General features: G+C 46.5%; 1 protein-coding gene, 1 long non-coding RNA gene and 1 pseudogene across 6 annotated transcripts in view; 2 read left to right on the top strand and 1 right to left on the bottom strand.

Annotated features, from left to right (window-relative positions):
- Positions 1-18,210, bottom strand: part of galnt7 (UDP-N-acetyl-alpha-D-galactosamine: polypeptide N-acetylgalactosaminyltransferase 7) — a 288,442-nt gene that overhangs the window by 130,937 nt on the left and 139,295 nt on the right. The window lies entirely within an intron of this gene.
- LOC148398592 (uncharacterized) overlaps positions 1-18,210 on the top strand; it is a 34,297-nt gene that overhangs the window by 15,047 nt on the left and 1,040 nt on the right. The gene's annotated exons all lie outside the window — the stretch shown is intronic.
- LOC148398593 (uncharacterized) lies at positions 14,649-18,161 on the top strand (annotated as a pseudogene).

The following is an 18,210-nucleotide window of genomic DNA, read 5'->3' as shown; positions in this document are numbered from 1 at the left end:
GGAGTGGCCAGGGTGGGAAATGTCCTTCAGAATGTTCTGTGTTTTTTTGAGACAGCGGGTTCTGTGTAGGTCTTCCAGTGTGGGGAGAGGGCAGCCAACGATCTTCTGTGCTGTGTTGATGACCCCTTGGAGCTTTTTCCTCTGAGCTGCAGTGCAGCTAGAGTACCAAACACATATACAATACGTTAAAGTGCTTTCTATGAAACAGCGATAGAAAGACACCAGCAGTCTTTGCGTAATGTTGTACCTCCTAAGCACCCTTAGGAAGTAGAGTCTTCGCTGGGCCTTTTTTAGCAGCTCAGAGGTGTTCACGCTTCAGGTGAAATCCTGCTCGATGTGGACTCCCAGGTAGCGGAAGGAGGACACCCTCTCCACACAGACCCCATTTATGATAGCTGGTGGAATGTCCGTTTTATTTTTCCTCCTAAAATCAATGATCAGTTCTCGGGTTTTAGCCGTGTTTAGGAGCAGATTGTTCTCTCCGCACCACTTTGATAGCTGCATCACTTCGTCCCTGTAGGCAGACTCATCCCCCTTTGAGATGAGCCCCACCACGGTGGTGTCATCCGCAAACTTCACAATAGTGTTGCTGTGGTGGGCGGGGTGCATGTATGTGTGTAGAGAGTGTAAAGCTGTGGGCTCAGTACGCGGCCCTGTGGGGAGCCGGTACCAAGACTGAGAGGTGTGGATGTATGACGGCCCACTCTCACCCTCTGGCTGCGACCCGTCAAGAAGCTCTTAATCCATATGCAGGTATTGTGTGGAAGTCCCAGGTACCCCAGTATGTCCATCAGTCTGTGGGGGAGGATGGTGTTAAAAGCAGAGCTAAAGTCCACGAAGAGCATCCGCACATAGTTTCCCGGCTGCTCCAGATGGGACAGTGCAGCATGGAGGGCTGTAGCTACTGCATCCTCTGTTGATCTATTTGCCCTGTAGGCAAACTGATGGGGGTCAAAACCTCTGAGCAGGAATGATGTGATGTGACCCCGTACCAACTTTTCAAGGCACTTCATCACCACCGGGGTGAGTGCGACAGGCCGGTAGTCATTGAAGCTGCTGATGTGGCATTTCTTGGGCAAGGGGACTATAATGGAGGATTTTAAACAGGATGGGACGGTGGACTCTGTAAGGGACTGGTTGAAGATCTTTGTGAAGACTCCAGCCAGCTGATCTGCGCAGTCCTTCAGGACACGCCCAGTGACGCCGTCAGGACCCGCAGCCTTCCTTGAGTTGATGGACCGCAGCGTGCGCCTCACCTCATGCTCCTTCACTGTAAGGGTGAAGCTGCTGCAGACTGTAAGATGTTATGTGGCCGCTTCAGGTGGCTCGAACTCGAACCGGGCAAAGAAGGTGTTAAAGTCCTCTGCCAGTGAGTCGTCCCCTTCAGCAGCTCAGATGGTGGTTCTGTAGTTGCTGAGATGCTGGACTCCCTGCCACACTTGCTTGCTGGTGTTGCTGTCCAGGTGATCCTCAATCCTCCTCTTATAGGCACGCTGGGCCTCTCTGATGCCTCTCCTCAGATTGGCTCTGGCTGTGCTGTAGAGAGCCCTGTCCTCCGACCTGAGGGACAGAGTGGTGTCCCTCTCCTTTAGCAGCCGAAGGACCTCCCGGTTCATCCAGGGCTTCTGGTTGGGGTATATCCGTATAAGTTTGTCCACTGTGACAGTGTTTGTGCAGTGCTTGATATAACACAGAACACTATATGTGAACACGTTCAGGTCCCGATGTTCGAAGATGTCCCAGTAAGTGCTGTAGAAACAGTCCTGCAACTGCTGACAGGCGTCATCAGGCCAGGTTTTAACAGATTTTGTGATGGCAGGAGTTGATTTCCTGATGGTGGTATATGCAGGGATTAATAGCAGTGACATGTGGTCAGACTGTCCCAGGTGAGGTAGCTGTTTTGCCCTGTAGCCTAGCTTGATGTTGGAGTAGACCTTGTCCAGAGTGTTAGCTCCTCTAGTGGCACATTTAACATGCTGGTGGAAACTAGAGCGTGCTGCTTTCAAGTCTACACGATTAAAGTCCCCTGCCAAGATGTGGACTGCGTCAGGATATCTGCTCAGCTGGCTGCTAATACTGCCATGTAATAGTCCAGCAGCTAGCTTAGCATTAGCCTCCGGAGGTATGTAAACAACAGTCGTCATGACTACGGTAAAGTCAACGTTCAGCTTTGTAATCCGACCCGCTGTAGTTTTTTAAACTACCGTATTTTCATGACCATATAGGTAAGGCGCACCTAAAAGTCGGGAATTTTCTCCCAAATGGACGCATGGCACCTTATGGTGTGGTGCGCCGTGCCCTAACGTGTGACCAAAACTTGTGGACCCGGTTATGTGAATGGGAGCATTTCTGGCCGGCACGCTATTTGTATAGAGAGGCGGATGTAACTGAGGCCAGCATGCGGAGATTAGGGGTGAAGGTTGCAGGTCAGCGATTACGCCAAAGACATGACCCTCCACCCTGTGGGTAAATAGTGCTGGTATGTGTGTTGAACAACACAACATCGGTTTGGCAAAGCAGTATCACTCTTCATCACCATTTTAACGTTGCGTGTCTGAGCCCTTCTGTGAAAATGAGTGAACCGAAGAAAAGAAAAGTGGACAGTGCAATATATGCTAGCCAGCAGTCGGCGCGCAAGCAGGAGGTCACTGCAGAGAAGTTGCTGGCAAATTTACACCTAGCAAAAAAAAATTCACGGACAAACTTGAATTCAATTTTCTGTACCAAGGCAAGCTTTTTGCTGGCATTCAAATTGGCAAAGGCCAGCAAGCCTTTCTCAGAGGGTGAGTTTTTGAAAGACTGCATAATGGAGACAGCAGGTCTCTTTGTCAGAAGGACAAAGGCAAGTTTGAAAAGATCAGTTTATCACGGAGGACAGTGACTCGCCGTGTGGAACTCATTGATGAAAATATTGCCGGTGAGTTAAACAAAAAGGCAAAGTCCTTTACATTATATTCAATAGCACTGGATGAAAGAAAGACACTGCCCAGCTCCTAGTTTTTATCCAGGGGATTAACAAAAGGTTTGCGATAATGGAGACATGTTTAACCATGGAGTCCCTAAAAAGAAAAACGCAGGGTGAGGACTTGTATGATAGGGTGTCTGCTGCCATCGAGAGTGAAGCTACCTTGAAGTAAACTTGTCAATATCACCATGGATGAATTCCCAAATGAAACTGGAAAAAACTTCGGGGCTGCTGAAAATAATCCAGGATAAAGTGAAAGAGAGAAACCCTGACCAGGTTGTTGTTTTTTTACTGCATTATTCATCAGGAATCTCTGTATAAGTCTGTGCTGCAACTTAATCATGTGGTGATTCCAGTGGCAAAACTTGTGAACTTTATACGAGTAAAGGGACTACAGCACCGCCAGTTCATTGCCTTCCTGGAGGAAACCGCTGCAGATCACCAGGACTTGCTTTACCATTCTTGTGTCATTTGGTTAAGTTTGGGAAAAGTTTTTCAAAAAGTGTGGGGGCTTAAAGAGGATATTTACACATCTTTAGAGATGGGGGGGGGAATCCAACAAATTTCCTGAGTTGAGTGACAAGAACTGGCTTTGTGACTTTGTGTTTGCTGTGTGTTGTAATAATTTAGGTGAAGCCTTGGGCTGCCAGACCTGAGGCCTTATATTTTACGAGTTGAACTCGTATCGTTCAACTAAGTTCTTCTTATCTAGTTCCAGGGATGTCCTTTGACCCCAATCAGGTTTATGTATCTTTCCTGTCCTTTTCTTATCTTTTTATTTATTTCTGTAAGAGGCCTTCACTAGCGATGAGCAGAGCTCCTTTGCACAGGCAAAATGTTCTTTGTTTAGTTCAAAGGAACTTCTTTACTTTTTATTAACTGTAGCTTTGATTCAGAGATTGTTGTTGATTGGAACTGTTTTTGTTGTTACAGAAAATACATCCAGTTTGAAGTAGTTGCATATAAGTTATCCCTTGTTTACTTAATATTTGTTTAAGGAACTGCATACAAGTTACCTCACATATACTTAATGTGTGTTGAAGTGTTTAGGGTTATTTACTCATTATTATTGTGTGTTGTGTTAGTTTACCAAGAAGACTGCTTTGGCACTACTGACTGGGACATGTTTAAGCAGGCGGACACTTGCAACGGTCATACAGAAATAGAGGAGTATACTGATTCTGTTTCCTCTTACGTCACGAAGTGCATTGCCGATGTGACTCACTCGAAGTCCATCGTCACTCGGGCTAACTGGAAGCCATGGCTGACGGGGGCTGTCCTCAGGCTGCTGAGGGCCAGGGACGAAGCCTTCAGAGCGGGGGATGAGGCTGGCTTGAGGGCAGCGAGGGCCGACCTGTCCCGGGGCATCAAGGAAGCGAAAAGGGCGTTCTCTTGCAAGATTACCGCCAACTTCAAGGACAGCAGGGACGCACGGAGCCTTTGGCAGGGCATTCAGACCATCACGGACTACAAGCCCGCGCCGCAGAGTTGTGAGGGCGACGTCCGTTTGCTCAACGATCTTAACCGCTTCTATCCTCGCTTCGACGCTCAGAACAGCCCTTGCCCGCGAAAGCCCACTCCCCCTCCACACGAGCAGTCCTTGTGCCTCTCTGTCGACAGCGTGAGGAGGGCGCTTGCCGCTATCAACACCCGTAAGGCGGCGGGCCCTGACAACATCCCAGGTCGAGCCCTGAAGGACTGCGCTGGGGAGCTGGCGGGTGTCTTCACGGACATCTTTAACATTTCCCTGCAGCAGTCCATCGTCCCATCATGTTTCAAGGCTGCCACCATCGTACCTGTGCCAAAGAAACCTGCTCCATCCTGCTTCAATGACTACTGCCCCGTAGCACTGACACCCATCATCATGAAGTGCTTTGAGCAGCTTGTCTTGGAACACATCAGATCCACTCTCCCCCCCACCTTAGACCCTTTCCAGTTTGCGTACCGGGCCAAACGGTCCTCTGAGGATGCAATCTGCTCTGCCCTCCACTCTGCCCTCTTCCACCTGGAGAGTAGGGACTCGTATGTGAGATTGCGGTTTGTGGACTTCAGTTCTGCCTTCAACACCATTGTGCCACAAAACCTCATCTGCAAACTCGACAAGCTGGGCCTCAGTACCTACCTCTGCTACTGGCTACTGAACTTCCTCTGTCAGAGGCCTCAGGTGATACGTGTTGGCGACAAAATCTTCGCCAGCATCATGCTGAACACGGGGGCCCCCCAAGGCTGTGTGCTCAGTCCGCTGCTCTTCACCCTGCTGACGCATGACTGCACTGCGTCCTACAGCGACAACCGCACAGTGAAGTTTGCTGACGACACGACTCTGGTGGGTCTCATCACCAAGGGCGACGAGACTCAGTACAGGTTGGAGGTTGACCTTCTGACCGCGTGGTGCAGGGACAACAACCTCCTGCTGAACGTCAACAAGACCAAGGAAATTGTTGTTGACTTCCGGAAGGGTCACACCCAACACCTGCCGCTTACCATTGACAGTGCTGCGGTGGAGAGGGTGAGCAGCACCAAATTCCTGGGGGTGCACATCAGTGAGGACCTCTCCTGGTCCGCCAACACCGCGTCACTGGCGAAGAAAGCTCAGCGCCGCCTGTACTTCCTGCGGAAACTCAGGCGAGCAAGTGCTCCTCCGGCCGTCATGACTACATTCTACCGTGGCACCATTGAGAGTGTCCTCTCCAGTTGTATCACTGTCTGGGGTGGTAGCTGCACTGAATACATGAAGGCCCTGCAGCGCATAGTGAACACGGCTAGTAAGATTATTGGTGCTTCACTCCCCTCCCTGAAGGGCATTTACGCCTCCCATCTCGCCCGCAAGGCGGCCATGATTGTGAGTGATGTGAGTCACCCCGCTCACTCTTTGTTTGATCTTCTGCCCTCTGGGAAGAGGTACAGGAGCCTGGGCTCCCGCACCGCCAGACTCACCAACAACTTCATTCTCCAGGCTGTTAGGATTCTGAACTCTCTTCCCCCTTCCGCGTAGCGTCCTGTACTTATTTATTGTGTTGTTTGTTTTTTATTCATCACTCTTATTTATTCATTGATTGTGCCTTCTTGTTTTATTTTGCTCGTGTTGTTTACTTGTATGTACATTGTGAACTATATCTTGTCACCGTGGGATAGTGGGAACGTAATTTCGATCTCTTTGTGTGTCTTGGCATGTGAAGAAATTGACAATAAAGCAGACTTTAACTTTTTTGACTTTGAAGATAAACTTAGCATAGGTTTAGTTGCATTGTTAAACAGGAAAGCGGCATTCAACGTGCTTCAAGTTATCTGATCACAGTCGAGGACGAGTCAGCCAACCATGGAGAAGCCAATTTTGGGAAAAAAAATATTTTTTATATTATCATTAGATTCTATGTATCTACGTATGTGTGCAACATCTTCCACAGTATGTGACAGTTCGACCTCGTGATCATGACTTGGGAGCGTGTGGCTGGCTAAGGAGCACATGACTGGAGTCATGAGTCGCGCTATACAATAAACTCCTTAGTTAGCTAGTCATGACCAGATCATGAGTTTGTTATGAGATGGCTGAAGCAGACAAACGTCTTATTTAAGCTAAACTCATGAGTACGCCACGAGACATATGCATCCCAGGGGCACCAAGACTACGTCTTTGTTAAGCTAAAGTCATGAGACGACCATACTGCTCTTTTTATAATAGCCTCCCTATTGTTCTGAAATCATGAGATGTCCTTGCTGTTTGAGAAACTATGCATTTATGTAAACTCCCTCCATTGTTGTTCCTCAATAAAAGGCACGACCAAACTGGAGGAAAGGCGTGAATCTCAGCCACACTTGCTGTGTGTCTGGTTTACGCCCTTTTGCAGAAGTCGTCAGAAGTCGAACGAACGTACGCCAGGATAATGGAAGGCACGGCTAGGCGAGCTGGGTTGGCCGCAAACCTGGCCCGACGTCTCCGCGCTGGCCCCTCTTCACTTTTTGTTTACATTCACTGAAGCTAAACGCGTACAACTTGAGACGTCATGGGACGTCACTTCCGGCTGGCGGCTCGGTGCAGTCAAACTCGTCTGTGCGGCAAATTTAAATTATATTTTTCAGAGCAACAGTTTCCTTTTCGTTGTTTCGAGCGTCAATTTATATGTATAAGCCCATAAGCTAACTAAAACCGATTTATACATATACCCGTATTTTCCGGACTATAAGTCGCTCCGGAGTATAAGTCGCACCAGCCATAAAATGCCCCAAAAAGTGAAAAAAAACATATATAAGTCGCTCCGGAGTATAAGTCGCATTTTGGGGGCAATTTATTCGACAAAATCCCACACCAAAAACAGTCATGAACGAGCAACAACAGGTTAAACGATAGCAACAACAGGCTAAACGATAGGTATGCTAACGTGACAAACACAAACAAAGAGCTGAGAACGGGCCTGATGTAACATATAGAGTGATTAAGGACAACTATTACATGAATAACATGTTTATAAAACCATTGGTGTCACTCCAATTCATTAAATCCATCAATCATTCGATACGATAGCAACAGGCTAAACGATAGGTATGCTAACGTGACAAACACAAATGAGGAGCTGAGAACGGGCCTGACGTAACATATAGAGTGATTTAGGACAACCATTACACAAATAACATGTTTATAAAACCATCGGTGTCCCTCCAATTCATTAAATCCATCGATCGTTTTTGTCAACAATGGCTGCGCGCGGCTGAGGGCGCTTGCACTTCAAAATATTCCACAGGCTCATATAACGATAGATAAACTATATTTCAAATAACTATAATATAAGCAATAATATTATCAAACCATCCGTGCACTTTAAATCCATTAAATCCATCGATCAAATTCCTCGTCCTTTGTCAACATCGCCGCGCGTGCGCCCTGACGTCAGCCTCGTCTTTATTCCACAGATCTACTATATAACTATATTGTAGCGTTAACAAAGTACAAGGATAGACGTGGGTTTGGTAAACGGCTCTTTATTCCACAAAACAAACTTCCAAGCGTGTGGCGGCGTGGACTTCCAGAGACGATAGCTCCATGGCAGAGGACCGGGCGTGCGTAATGGCCATGTCCGAGCCCCATGCACCGTTCGCGGACAGCCACTCGACCGAGCGCCGGCCCCCGACTCAGTAGAGTAGGACCGGGCGTGCGTAAAAGCAATAATAGTTTTTCAAACCTTCTATGTCACTCCAAATCCTTAATTCCTTTAAACTCTTTGTCCTCCGTGTCACTTAGAAATGATCACCGCTAATGACGCCGGTCGTCCTTACGTGGGTCGCGCCGCGCGGTGCCCATGACGTCACTTGAAATAGTAATCCATTGGTACATCACGGTTCTCCAAACTTTCTTTCTGCTGCTCGATTACTGTTTTCAGCTGCATATTTTACAACTTGAAGTTTGTAACTTGCAAAATAGGACTTTCTTTTTGGTGCCATTTTTCTTAAGCCCACCCAGTTGATGAGTCACGGCCAACGGTGAAATTTAAAGCGCCCTCATCCAGTTTCGTCTGAAAATATATTTTTTTTCAGATGTAGTTTTTTGTTTTGTTTATTTGGTTGTTTTATCAAAGACAAACTCTGCTTTAGTGTCGATTTTTTTTTCATATACCAAGACACACAAAGAAATTGAAATTACGTTCCCACTATCCCTCGGTGAGATAGTACACATATCCATACAAGCAACACAAAAAAAACCAAGAAGGCATAAACAATGAATAAATAAGAGTGTTGAATAAATGATAAATACACATATAATAATAAATAATAATAAATATAAGAGGAGCAAACAGACAGTGGACTTGGATATGGTGCTTTAAAGTGTTAATTGCTTTATTTGATGTTTTCTCTATTTTTTATGTTTTGAATATGTTCAAGATAAAGATATAAAAGCATGCTAAGTGATCAACTATACTAAAAATAACATGGGAAGTGGTCAACTATACTTTTAAGTGATGTCTTAATGATCAAGTAAAAATTTGTGAAAAAAAAACATATATAAGTTGCTCCTGAGTATAAGTCGCCCCCCCACCCAAAGTATGAAAAAAAACGCGACTTATAGTCCGGAAATTACGCTACCGGTGTCTCTAGCCCTTTAAGAGGTCCATATTTGGCTCAATTAAACACTTTATGGGACCGATGTAGAACAACATTTAGGAGAAGAGCTGATTATGGACATCTGGCAGGGATAAAACAAAAATTGGGTGAGGATGTTGACGACTTTAGGGTGAGATTTGAAAAAGAATTCAGAGTTCACGGTGGAATCCCTGTAGACGACCAAGACGCAGGCCCCTACCAACAACAATTAAAAAATGCCCTTTTAAATGGAATGGAACCCAACATCAGTGAATGGATTCGAAAACACAATGTAGACACAGCCAGTGTTTCTACGGTAATGCAATGGGCTAGACATGCCGCTAAAATTGTAAAAAAAACTAAAACTCCCACGGGGTCAGCCGGAGTTTTTTGGGCACACTCAGACTGCGTGGAAGAATCAGAATTCTTCTATCAGAACCACCTGCCCTATCGAGACTGAGGTGGACGCAGAGGAAATTTCAGTGGGAGAGGTAGAGGATCAGCATCCAAAAATCATCCCCGCTGGTCTGGCGACCCCAATGCCTGCTGGCATTGTGGAGAAAAAGGCCACTGGTCCAAAGAATGTCCTAAAAAGAAAAAAGGACCGCGGCCGGAACAGAGCGCATGACTAAATGATGAGGACAGGCGTGATCTCTTGGATGTTTTTACAGCATTCAGATCATTGAGTCACGTAAAAGAAAAAAACATTCAAAGATTTGATTGTTAATGAACAAAAAGTAACCTTTTTGTGTGATTCTGGCGCCTGTACATCAGTGTTAAGACACAAAGTTAAAGGCCTGACCACTGGAGAGCAGTCAATTTGGGTCAAAACAGCTAATGGTCAGACATACCTGGAACACATGACAATACCACTAAAGGTTAAAGATCCAGAAACAGGCAGTGTGATTTCAGCACCAGTCATCTACTCACCTCACTGTCCTGTAAATCTCCTAGGAAGAGACTTAATGTCAGCCCTAGGCATAGCTGTGTTCCCGCTAAAATATGGAATGACAGCAGCCAGAGTGCCACACCTCTTACTCACAGAGGGAGATGGAGCTGTTTATTATTCACTTGATTTCCCACACTCCCTCTGTGACAGAGAAACTGCAGATCTGATCAAACTTGCAAAATCCACCATTTCTGATTTCCAAGATGAAATGCAGTACACCAAGTTACATGTCACAATGAAAGTTTCACCATGTTCAGATGTTGAATATGGTGAGGAGTTCCTAAACAGGCCCTCCGTTCCAGTGTCCATTGACTATATATATTCTGATCACCGATCATTTGCAGGTGCCACAGTAATCTTACCTACAAATCTAAAAAACATGAATAGAGGAGGATCAGTGCCTCACGTGTCACTTTTGAAACCAGAACATATTCAGTGGAAAGACACAGGTCCAAAGCTCAACTGACTATAAGTCAAAGTCGAAGTCAGTTTTATTGTCAATTTCTCCACATGCCAAAGACACACAAAGAAACCGAAATTTCGTTCCCCCCTATCCCACGGTGACAAGACATGGCCCACAACAGACAAACAAGTAAACAAGTATAACAACAGCGTGATGAATAAATAATGAATAAATAACACAACAAATAAATAAATAAGAGGAGCAAAAAAGGAGCAAGTGAGCGTACAGCAGACATTCCAGAAAATAGCGCAACAGTGCCGCACGCTACGCAGAAGGGGGTAGCGAGTTCAGGGTCCTAACAGCCTGGAGAAAGAAGCTGTTGGCGAGTCTGGTGGTGCGGGAGCGCAGGCTCCTGTACCTCTTCCCAGAGGGCAGAAGGTCAAACAAAGAGTGAGCCGGGTGACTCACATCTCTCGCAATCGAGGTTGCCCTGTGGGCGAGATGGGAGGTGTAAATGTCCTTCAGGGAGGGGAGCGAAGCACCAATAATCTTACCAGCCGTATTCACTATGCGCTGCAGGGCCTTCAAGTTCTGTTCAGTGCAGTTACCACCCCAGACAGCGATGCAACTGGTGAGGACGCTCTCAATGGTGCCACGGTAGAATGTAGACAGGACTGCCTGAGGAGCACATGCACGCCTGAGCTTCCGCAGGAAGTACAGGCGGCGCTGAGCTTTCTTTGCCAGTGACGAGGTGTTTGCGGACCAGGAGAGGTCCTCACTGATGTGCACCCCCAGGAACTTGGTGCAGCTCACCCTCTCCACCACAGCACCGTCGATGATCAGCGGCAGGTAATCAAGGTAAGCCAATTGAGAACACTTTCTCATTTACAATGGCGACCTGGAGGCAAGGCAACGATTTCCTTGGTCTTGTTTACGTTCAGCAGGAGGTTGTTGTCCCTGCACCATGTGGTCAGAAGGTCAACTTCCGACCTGTACCGAGTCTCGTCGCCCTTCGTGATGAGACCCACCAGAGTCGTGTCGTCAGCAAACTTCACTATGCGGTTGTCGCTGTAGGTCGCAGTGCAGTCATGCGTCAGCAGGGTGAAGAGCAATGGACTGAGCACGCAGCCCTGGGGGGCCCCCATGGTCAGCGTGATGCTGGCGGAGATTTTGTCACCAACACGCACCACCTGAGGCCTCTGACAGAGGAAGTTCAGTAGCCAGTAGCAGAGGTAGGTACTGAGGCCCAGCTCGTTGAGTTTGCAGATGAGTCGCTGCGGCACAATGGTGTTGAAGGCAGAGCTGAAGTCCACAAAAAGCAACCTCACATATGAGTCCTTTCTCTCCAGGTGGGTGAGGGCCGAGTGGAGGGCAGAGCAGATGGCGTCCTCAGAGGACCGCTTGGCACGGTACGCAAACTGGAAAGGGTCAATGGTGGGGGGGGAGAACGGATTTGATGTGCTCCATGACAAGCCGCTCAAAGCACTTCATGATGACGGGCGTCAGTGCCACGGGGCGGTCGTCATTGAAGCAGGACGGTGCAGGTTTCTTCGGCACAGGAACGATGGTGGCAGCCTTGAAACCAGAGGGGACGATGGCCTGCTGCAGGGAAACGTTAAAGATGTCCGTGAAGACACCCGACAGCTCCCCAGCGCAGTCCTTCAGCGCTCGACCCGGGATGTTGTCAGGGCCCGCCGCCTTACGGGTGTCAATAGCGGCAAGCGCCCTCCTCACTCCGTCGGCAGAGAGGCGCAGGGGCTGCTCGTGTGGGGGGGGGAGTGGTCTTCAGCGGGCAAGTGCTGTTCTGGGCGTCGAAGCGAGCAAAGAAGCGGTTTAGATCGTTCAGCAGACGGACGTCGCCCTCACAGCTCCTCGGCGCGGGCTTGTAGTCCGTGATGGTCTGAATGCCCTGCCAAAGGCTACGTGCGTCCTTGCTGTCCTTGAAGTGGGTGGAGACCTTGCACGAGAACGCCTTTTTCGCTTCTTTGATGCCTCGGGACAGGTCGGCCCTCGCTGTCCTCAAGCCAGCCTCATCCCCCGCTCTGAAAGCCTTGTCCCTGGCCCTCAGCAGTCTGAGGACAGCCCCTGTCAGCCACGGCTTCCAGTTCGCGCGAGTGACGACGGATTTTGAGCAAGTCACATCATCGATGCACTTTGTGATGTACGAGGAAACAGAGTCAGTATACTCCTCTATGTCCGTCCGATCGTTGTAGGTGGCTGCCTGCTTAAACAAGTCCCAGTCAGTGGTGTCGAAGCAGTCACGAAGTGCATCGGAGGCTCCCTCAGGCCACACCCGAACCCGCCTCCGAACCCGCCTGGATGCCTTTACCAATTGTCTGTATGCGGGCCTATAAGCCTTGTGAAACAGGATGGGAAGCTCCAAGTTGCGAGTGCAGCCCGAGCTGTGACATGTACAGACACAAACTTTGCATGTTATTTACAGCTACTCCAAAAATCCATGCCCTAGAATGACCAACAGGAACTATTGCATTTTCAGAGGAGGATGAAAAAGATTTGAAGAGTGTAGATCCTGTTGTGTGGGCCACAGGCCCAACAGATGTTGGTCTGGTTACAGCCATTCCACCTGTGGAAATGAAACCAATATCTTCTTACAGACCCAGAGTAAAACAGTATCCCTTGAAGCCTGAAGCTTTTATAGGCATCGAACCAGTCATTAAAGATCTATTAAAAGCAGGAATAATTAGGAAATGTAATGACTCTCTATGTAATACACCTAGTATATTCCCAGTTCAAAAAGCAGAAGCATCAAAATGGAGAATGATCCAGGATTTGAGAGCAGTAAATGATGCAGTGCAGACCAGGGCACCAAACGTTCCTGATCCGCACACATTACCAAATTCATTGCAGCCAAATAGGACTCATTTCACCGTGATTGATTTTAGTAATGCATTTTTCTCTATTCCTGTAGCTGATGATTCTCAGTATTGGTTCGCATTCACCTATAAGGGTCAGGGGTACACCTTTACCCGATTACCACAAGGTTTTACCGACGGCCCAACCATTTTCACACAGGCTATCATGAACTTTATGGCTGGTTTCACACCTTCATCTGAGAGTCAAGTTTTGGTCTACGTTGATGATATTTTAATTGCTTCAGAAACAAAGGAAGCATGCAGACGAGATTCCCTCCACCTTCTGCAACACCTAGGCCAGACAGGAAATGAAGTCAGTAAACAGAAGTTACAATGGGTAAAACCAGAAGTGAATTATCTTGGTCCCACACTCTCAGCAAAGGGAAGAGCAGTACAACAAGGCAGAAAACAGGCCATATTAGACACACCACGACCTGTCACAAAGAAACAACTTATGTCTTTCTTAGGACTATGTAATTACTGCAGAGCCTGGGTTCCACTCTATGCTAAAATGGCTCAACCACTGATAGAGGTAGCTCATGGACAGCCATTAGCACTCAAAGACAAAATCACGTGGACACCAGAAGCAGAAGAAGCATTCACAAAATTGAAAATGGCAATGGTTTAAACAACAAATTTGATCCTACCTGACTACAGCAAAAGGTTTATGCAAACAGTGGACTGTAAAGATGGGTTTATGACATCAGTACTGACTCAACAACATGGCATGAAATGGCTACCAATAGCTTTCTATTCCAAAAGACTTGACCCTGTAGCTAGAGCTTTGCCACCATGTGTTCAAGCTATATGTGCTGCTGCAATGGCAGTAGAAACGTCAGCAGATGTTATCTTGTTCCATCCCACAGACCTGTTTGTATCACATGCTGTTGATGTGTTGTTACTTACTGGTAAAATGAATATGCTGTCTCCAGCCAAACATTTGTCTTATACAGCTCTGTTACTGTCACAGCCACACATAACCATTAAACGCTGCATTGTATTAAATCCAGCTACTCTACTCACTACACCAAATGATGGAATACCTCATAATTGTGTAGAGGACACTGAACAACTGCAGCTTCCCAGAGCAGATTTATCAGACACACCACTCACCACAGGTAAAATGTGGTTTGTAGATGGGTCTTGCTCAAGAACACCAATAGGTAAAACACAGACAGGTTATGCTGTCATGGAAAACCCAGATACAGTAATAGAAGCAGCAACTCTTCCTTCGCATTTCTCAGCCCAAGCCGCTGAAATCATTGCACTGGCCAGAGCATGTACTCTAGCAGATGGACAAGACCTAACTGTATACACAGACAGCCAGTATGCATTTTCAACAGTATTTTACTTTGCAAAACAATGGGAAAGGCGTGGAATGATAACTTCAACAGGAAAGCAAATAACACATGCACAACTTCTAATCCTCCAGGCAGTAATGTTGCCCACAAAGCTTGCAATTTGCAAATGTGAGGCACACACACTGAGGAAAGACTTGGTATCACTAGGCAATGCCTTAGCAGATAAAATAGCAAAGGAAGCTGCTATAGGCAAATACAGAACCTCAGACCTATTTCTGAGATTGCCGTCAGAAAAGGAGGAACTGATAAATACACAGACCTTGCATGTTATGCAACATTCAGCCCCTAAACAAGAACAGAAAATGTGGATTGCTAAAGGTGCACAACGGACAGACAAAGACATATACTATGTAAATAATAAGCCTGTTCTCCCTAAATCCCTTTTTAAAGCAGCTGCAATTTCGACACAGAGGAGTAATCATGTGTCAACAGGGGGGATGCAGGAGCTAATATCATAACACTTTATAACGTATGGTTTCAATTTGTACTCAAAACTTTTTTGTAGAGCGTGTGAAGTATGTATAAAAAATAATCCACAAGGAAATGTAAGACCAAAAAGAGGAAAATTCCCAGAACCAACATATCCGTTCCATATGTTGCATATGGACTTCATAGAACTAAACAGGTGTGGACTGTACAAATACTGTTTGGTCCTAATCGATGCCTTTTCAAGGTGGACAGAAATAATCCCAGCAAAAAATGCAGATGCTATAACAGTAGCAAAGGCCATCTGCAAGACCATCATTCCCAGTTATGGCATCCCAGAGACCATTTACAGTGACAATGGACCACATTTTGTCAATTCAGTCATTAACAAAATGGCTGAACATTTGCAGATCACGTTAAAACATCATTGTGCCTATCATCCACAAAGTACTGGTCTCGTTGAACGGACAAATGGAACAATTAAAAATAGATTAACCAAATGTGTGGCAGAAACGGGAAGACCATGGCCCGAATGTCTAGATTTGGTTAAACTCTATATGAGGATTACGCCTTGTAGCAAAGGTCTAACCCCTTATGAGATCATTCATGGCAGAGCATACAGGCTCCCTCTGTTCTCACATGATTTAGACAAAGCCACAGAAGAGCTAACTCTAGCTGACTAATGATCAAAACCATGCAAACGAAAGAAGTCTCAAATGCAAATGTACTGCCCTCCACTCCTTTATCTCCACAGGATGACTCAGCAAAACCAGGTGACTGGGTCTTCATCAAAGTGATCAAGCGAAAGACGTGGTCTTCACCCCGGCGGGAGGGACCAATCCAAGTCCTACTCGCCACACCCACAGCTATTAAGATTGCAGAAAGACCCAGCTGGATACATCTCAGCCACTGTAAACTGCTTGGCTCCTAGGCCCCGGTCAGGGTGAAGTCTGGCTACAAAGGGGGTGTCAATTTTAGTTTGGCATCAGTCTCAAACCGGTGAAGAAATAAGAACCCTGGCCATTTAGCTCCCTAGGGGTTCAGGTGGCTCTGTGGAACTGAACAGAAAATGGCACTCAGAGGAGTGCTTGTCTGTGCTGTGGCTGTAGCATGCTTGCCAATCACATGGAGTGGCCAGGATCCCAATGGGGAAAATGGAACTTCCGCTTGAATCAAGAGAATGATGACCGAACTGTTGACAAAGTATATAAAAATAAACCCAGATATACCACATGCAGATGTGGTACCAGAATGTGTCAATGTTGGCCGAAACATACAATCAAACTGAATGTTATGTATGTTCCATAATGCCATGATCTAGTCAACAGCCCGTCCTATATGCCCGACCCATGCCAGAAAAAAATGGATGGTGTTTCGCAATACTAAGGGCTTTTGGGTTTAATCCCCTCAAAGGACTTAGGCGGTCAGGAATTACTGAGGCACAACTGGCCGCCCATCCCTGTTACAACATCTCTAGGCCATTCACAATAGTGTCAAAGAGTTCTGTCGTCACAACCGCACCAGTGACTCTCGAAGTGAGTGAAACCATCTCACATCCCCTGTGCTTCCGACGAAGACGTGTTGATGGAATAAAGGTGGGAAATACAAGACACTGCATCACCACCGCACCTCTAGAACCTTCCAGCGAGACCTTGATGAATACCACAGTAACAATCAGACAAATCCTAGCAGGAGGCGAAAATCTCCACTCTGGGGATGGTGGCTCTGTGGTCGCCGAGTCAGATCACACTGTGTTCCTCAGTCTGACACATTTTCAGGAACGTCATCGGCGAAAGACATGTGCAGCTGTTGCTCCCACCTTCCGTCCCTACGACAGTGTCTGGGGCTCAGACGTACCAGATGAATACAAGCTTTGGAGCACAGGACAAAAGGTGGCACTCACACTTTTCCCACAGGCGGGTGTGGCTAAGACTATTCTCGGAATAGAAACTATGGACTACAGGTTGAAGACCTTTGCCAATTTTACTCTCGAAGCTCTACAGGTTACCAGACGGAGCTGCAAGCTCTGAGACTAATGGCACTGCAGTCCCGAATGGTTTTGGACCTCCTGACTGCCGAAAAAGGAGGTGTGTGTGAAATAGTTGGTACCTCCTGTTGTACCTACATCCCAGGAGAAAATGACACCCGCATCGAGTATGCTCTACAAGGACTTCGGAACCTCGGTAGGGCTAAGTCCCAGGATGGAACTCCGGCCAAGGATGTCCATCCCTTTTGGTGGCTGTTTGATGGCAATTGGAGGCAACTTCTCTTGAAAGTTGCAGTTCTTTTAATTGCCATACTATTATTTCTCTGTATTTTTACATCATGCATCATACCTTGTATTCGTCACATGATGACTAAAATGTTGACATTTGCATTTGCTGTCCAGAATGTCATGTTGGTCCAGCGTGAACAAGATGAATGGGACCACCTTGCGTAAATCGATGCCTACCCTGTTTGTTTGTTTTTTCTTTTTGATGATCCAGAACAAAATACATTCCATTATGACGAACATAGCCAAAGCCGAATGGAGAGCTGTGGTTCCGATAAACTCTGGAATGTAAACTTTCATACTTTTTGATATTACTATACTATATTGTGTAGGCATATACTCATTTATACACATATATAGTTATTAGCTGATGTTTTGTTTTCCCATGAATTCCAATGATAAACAGGAGGGAATGTTGGGAAAAATATACGTTCTATATTATCATTAGATTCTATGTATCTACGTATGTGTGCAATATCTTCCACAGTATGTGACAATTCGACCTCGTGATCATGGCTTGGGAGCATGTGGCTGGCTAAGGAGCACATGACTGGAGTCATGAGTCGCGCTATACAATAAACTCCTTAGTTAGCTAGTCATGACCAGATCATGAGTTTGTTATGAGATGGCTGAAGCAGACAAACGTCTTATTTAAGCTAAACTCATGAGTACGCCACAAGACGTATGCATCCCAGGGGCACTAAGACTACGTCTTTGTTAAGCTAAAGTCATGAGACGACCATACTGCCCTTTTTATAATAGCATCCCTATTGTTCTGAAATCATGAGATGCCCTTGCTGTTTGAGAAACTATGCATTGATGTAAACTCCCTCCATTGTTGTTCCTCAATAAAAGGCACGACCAAACTGGAGGAAGGGCGCAAATCTCA

The sequence above is a fragment of the Syngnathus floridae genome, chromosome 4 (assembly GCF_059516105.1).
Source record: "Syngnathus floridae isolate MCC-2025c chromosome 4, RoL_Sflo_1.0, whole genome shotgun sequence".
Taxonomy (NCBI): domain Eukaryota; kingdom Metazoa; phylum Chordata; class Actinopteri; order Syngnathiformes; family Syngnathidae; genus Syngnathus; species Syngnathus floridae.
This window is presented reverse-complemented; position numbering and strand designations above follow the sequence as displayed.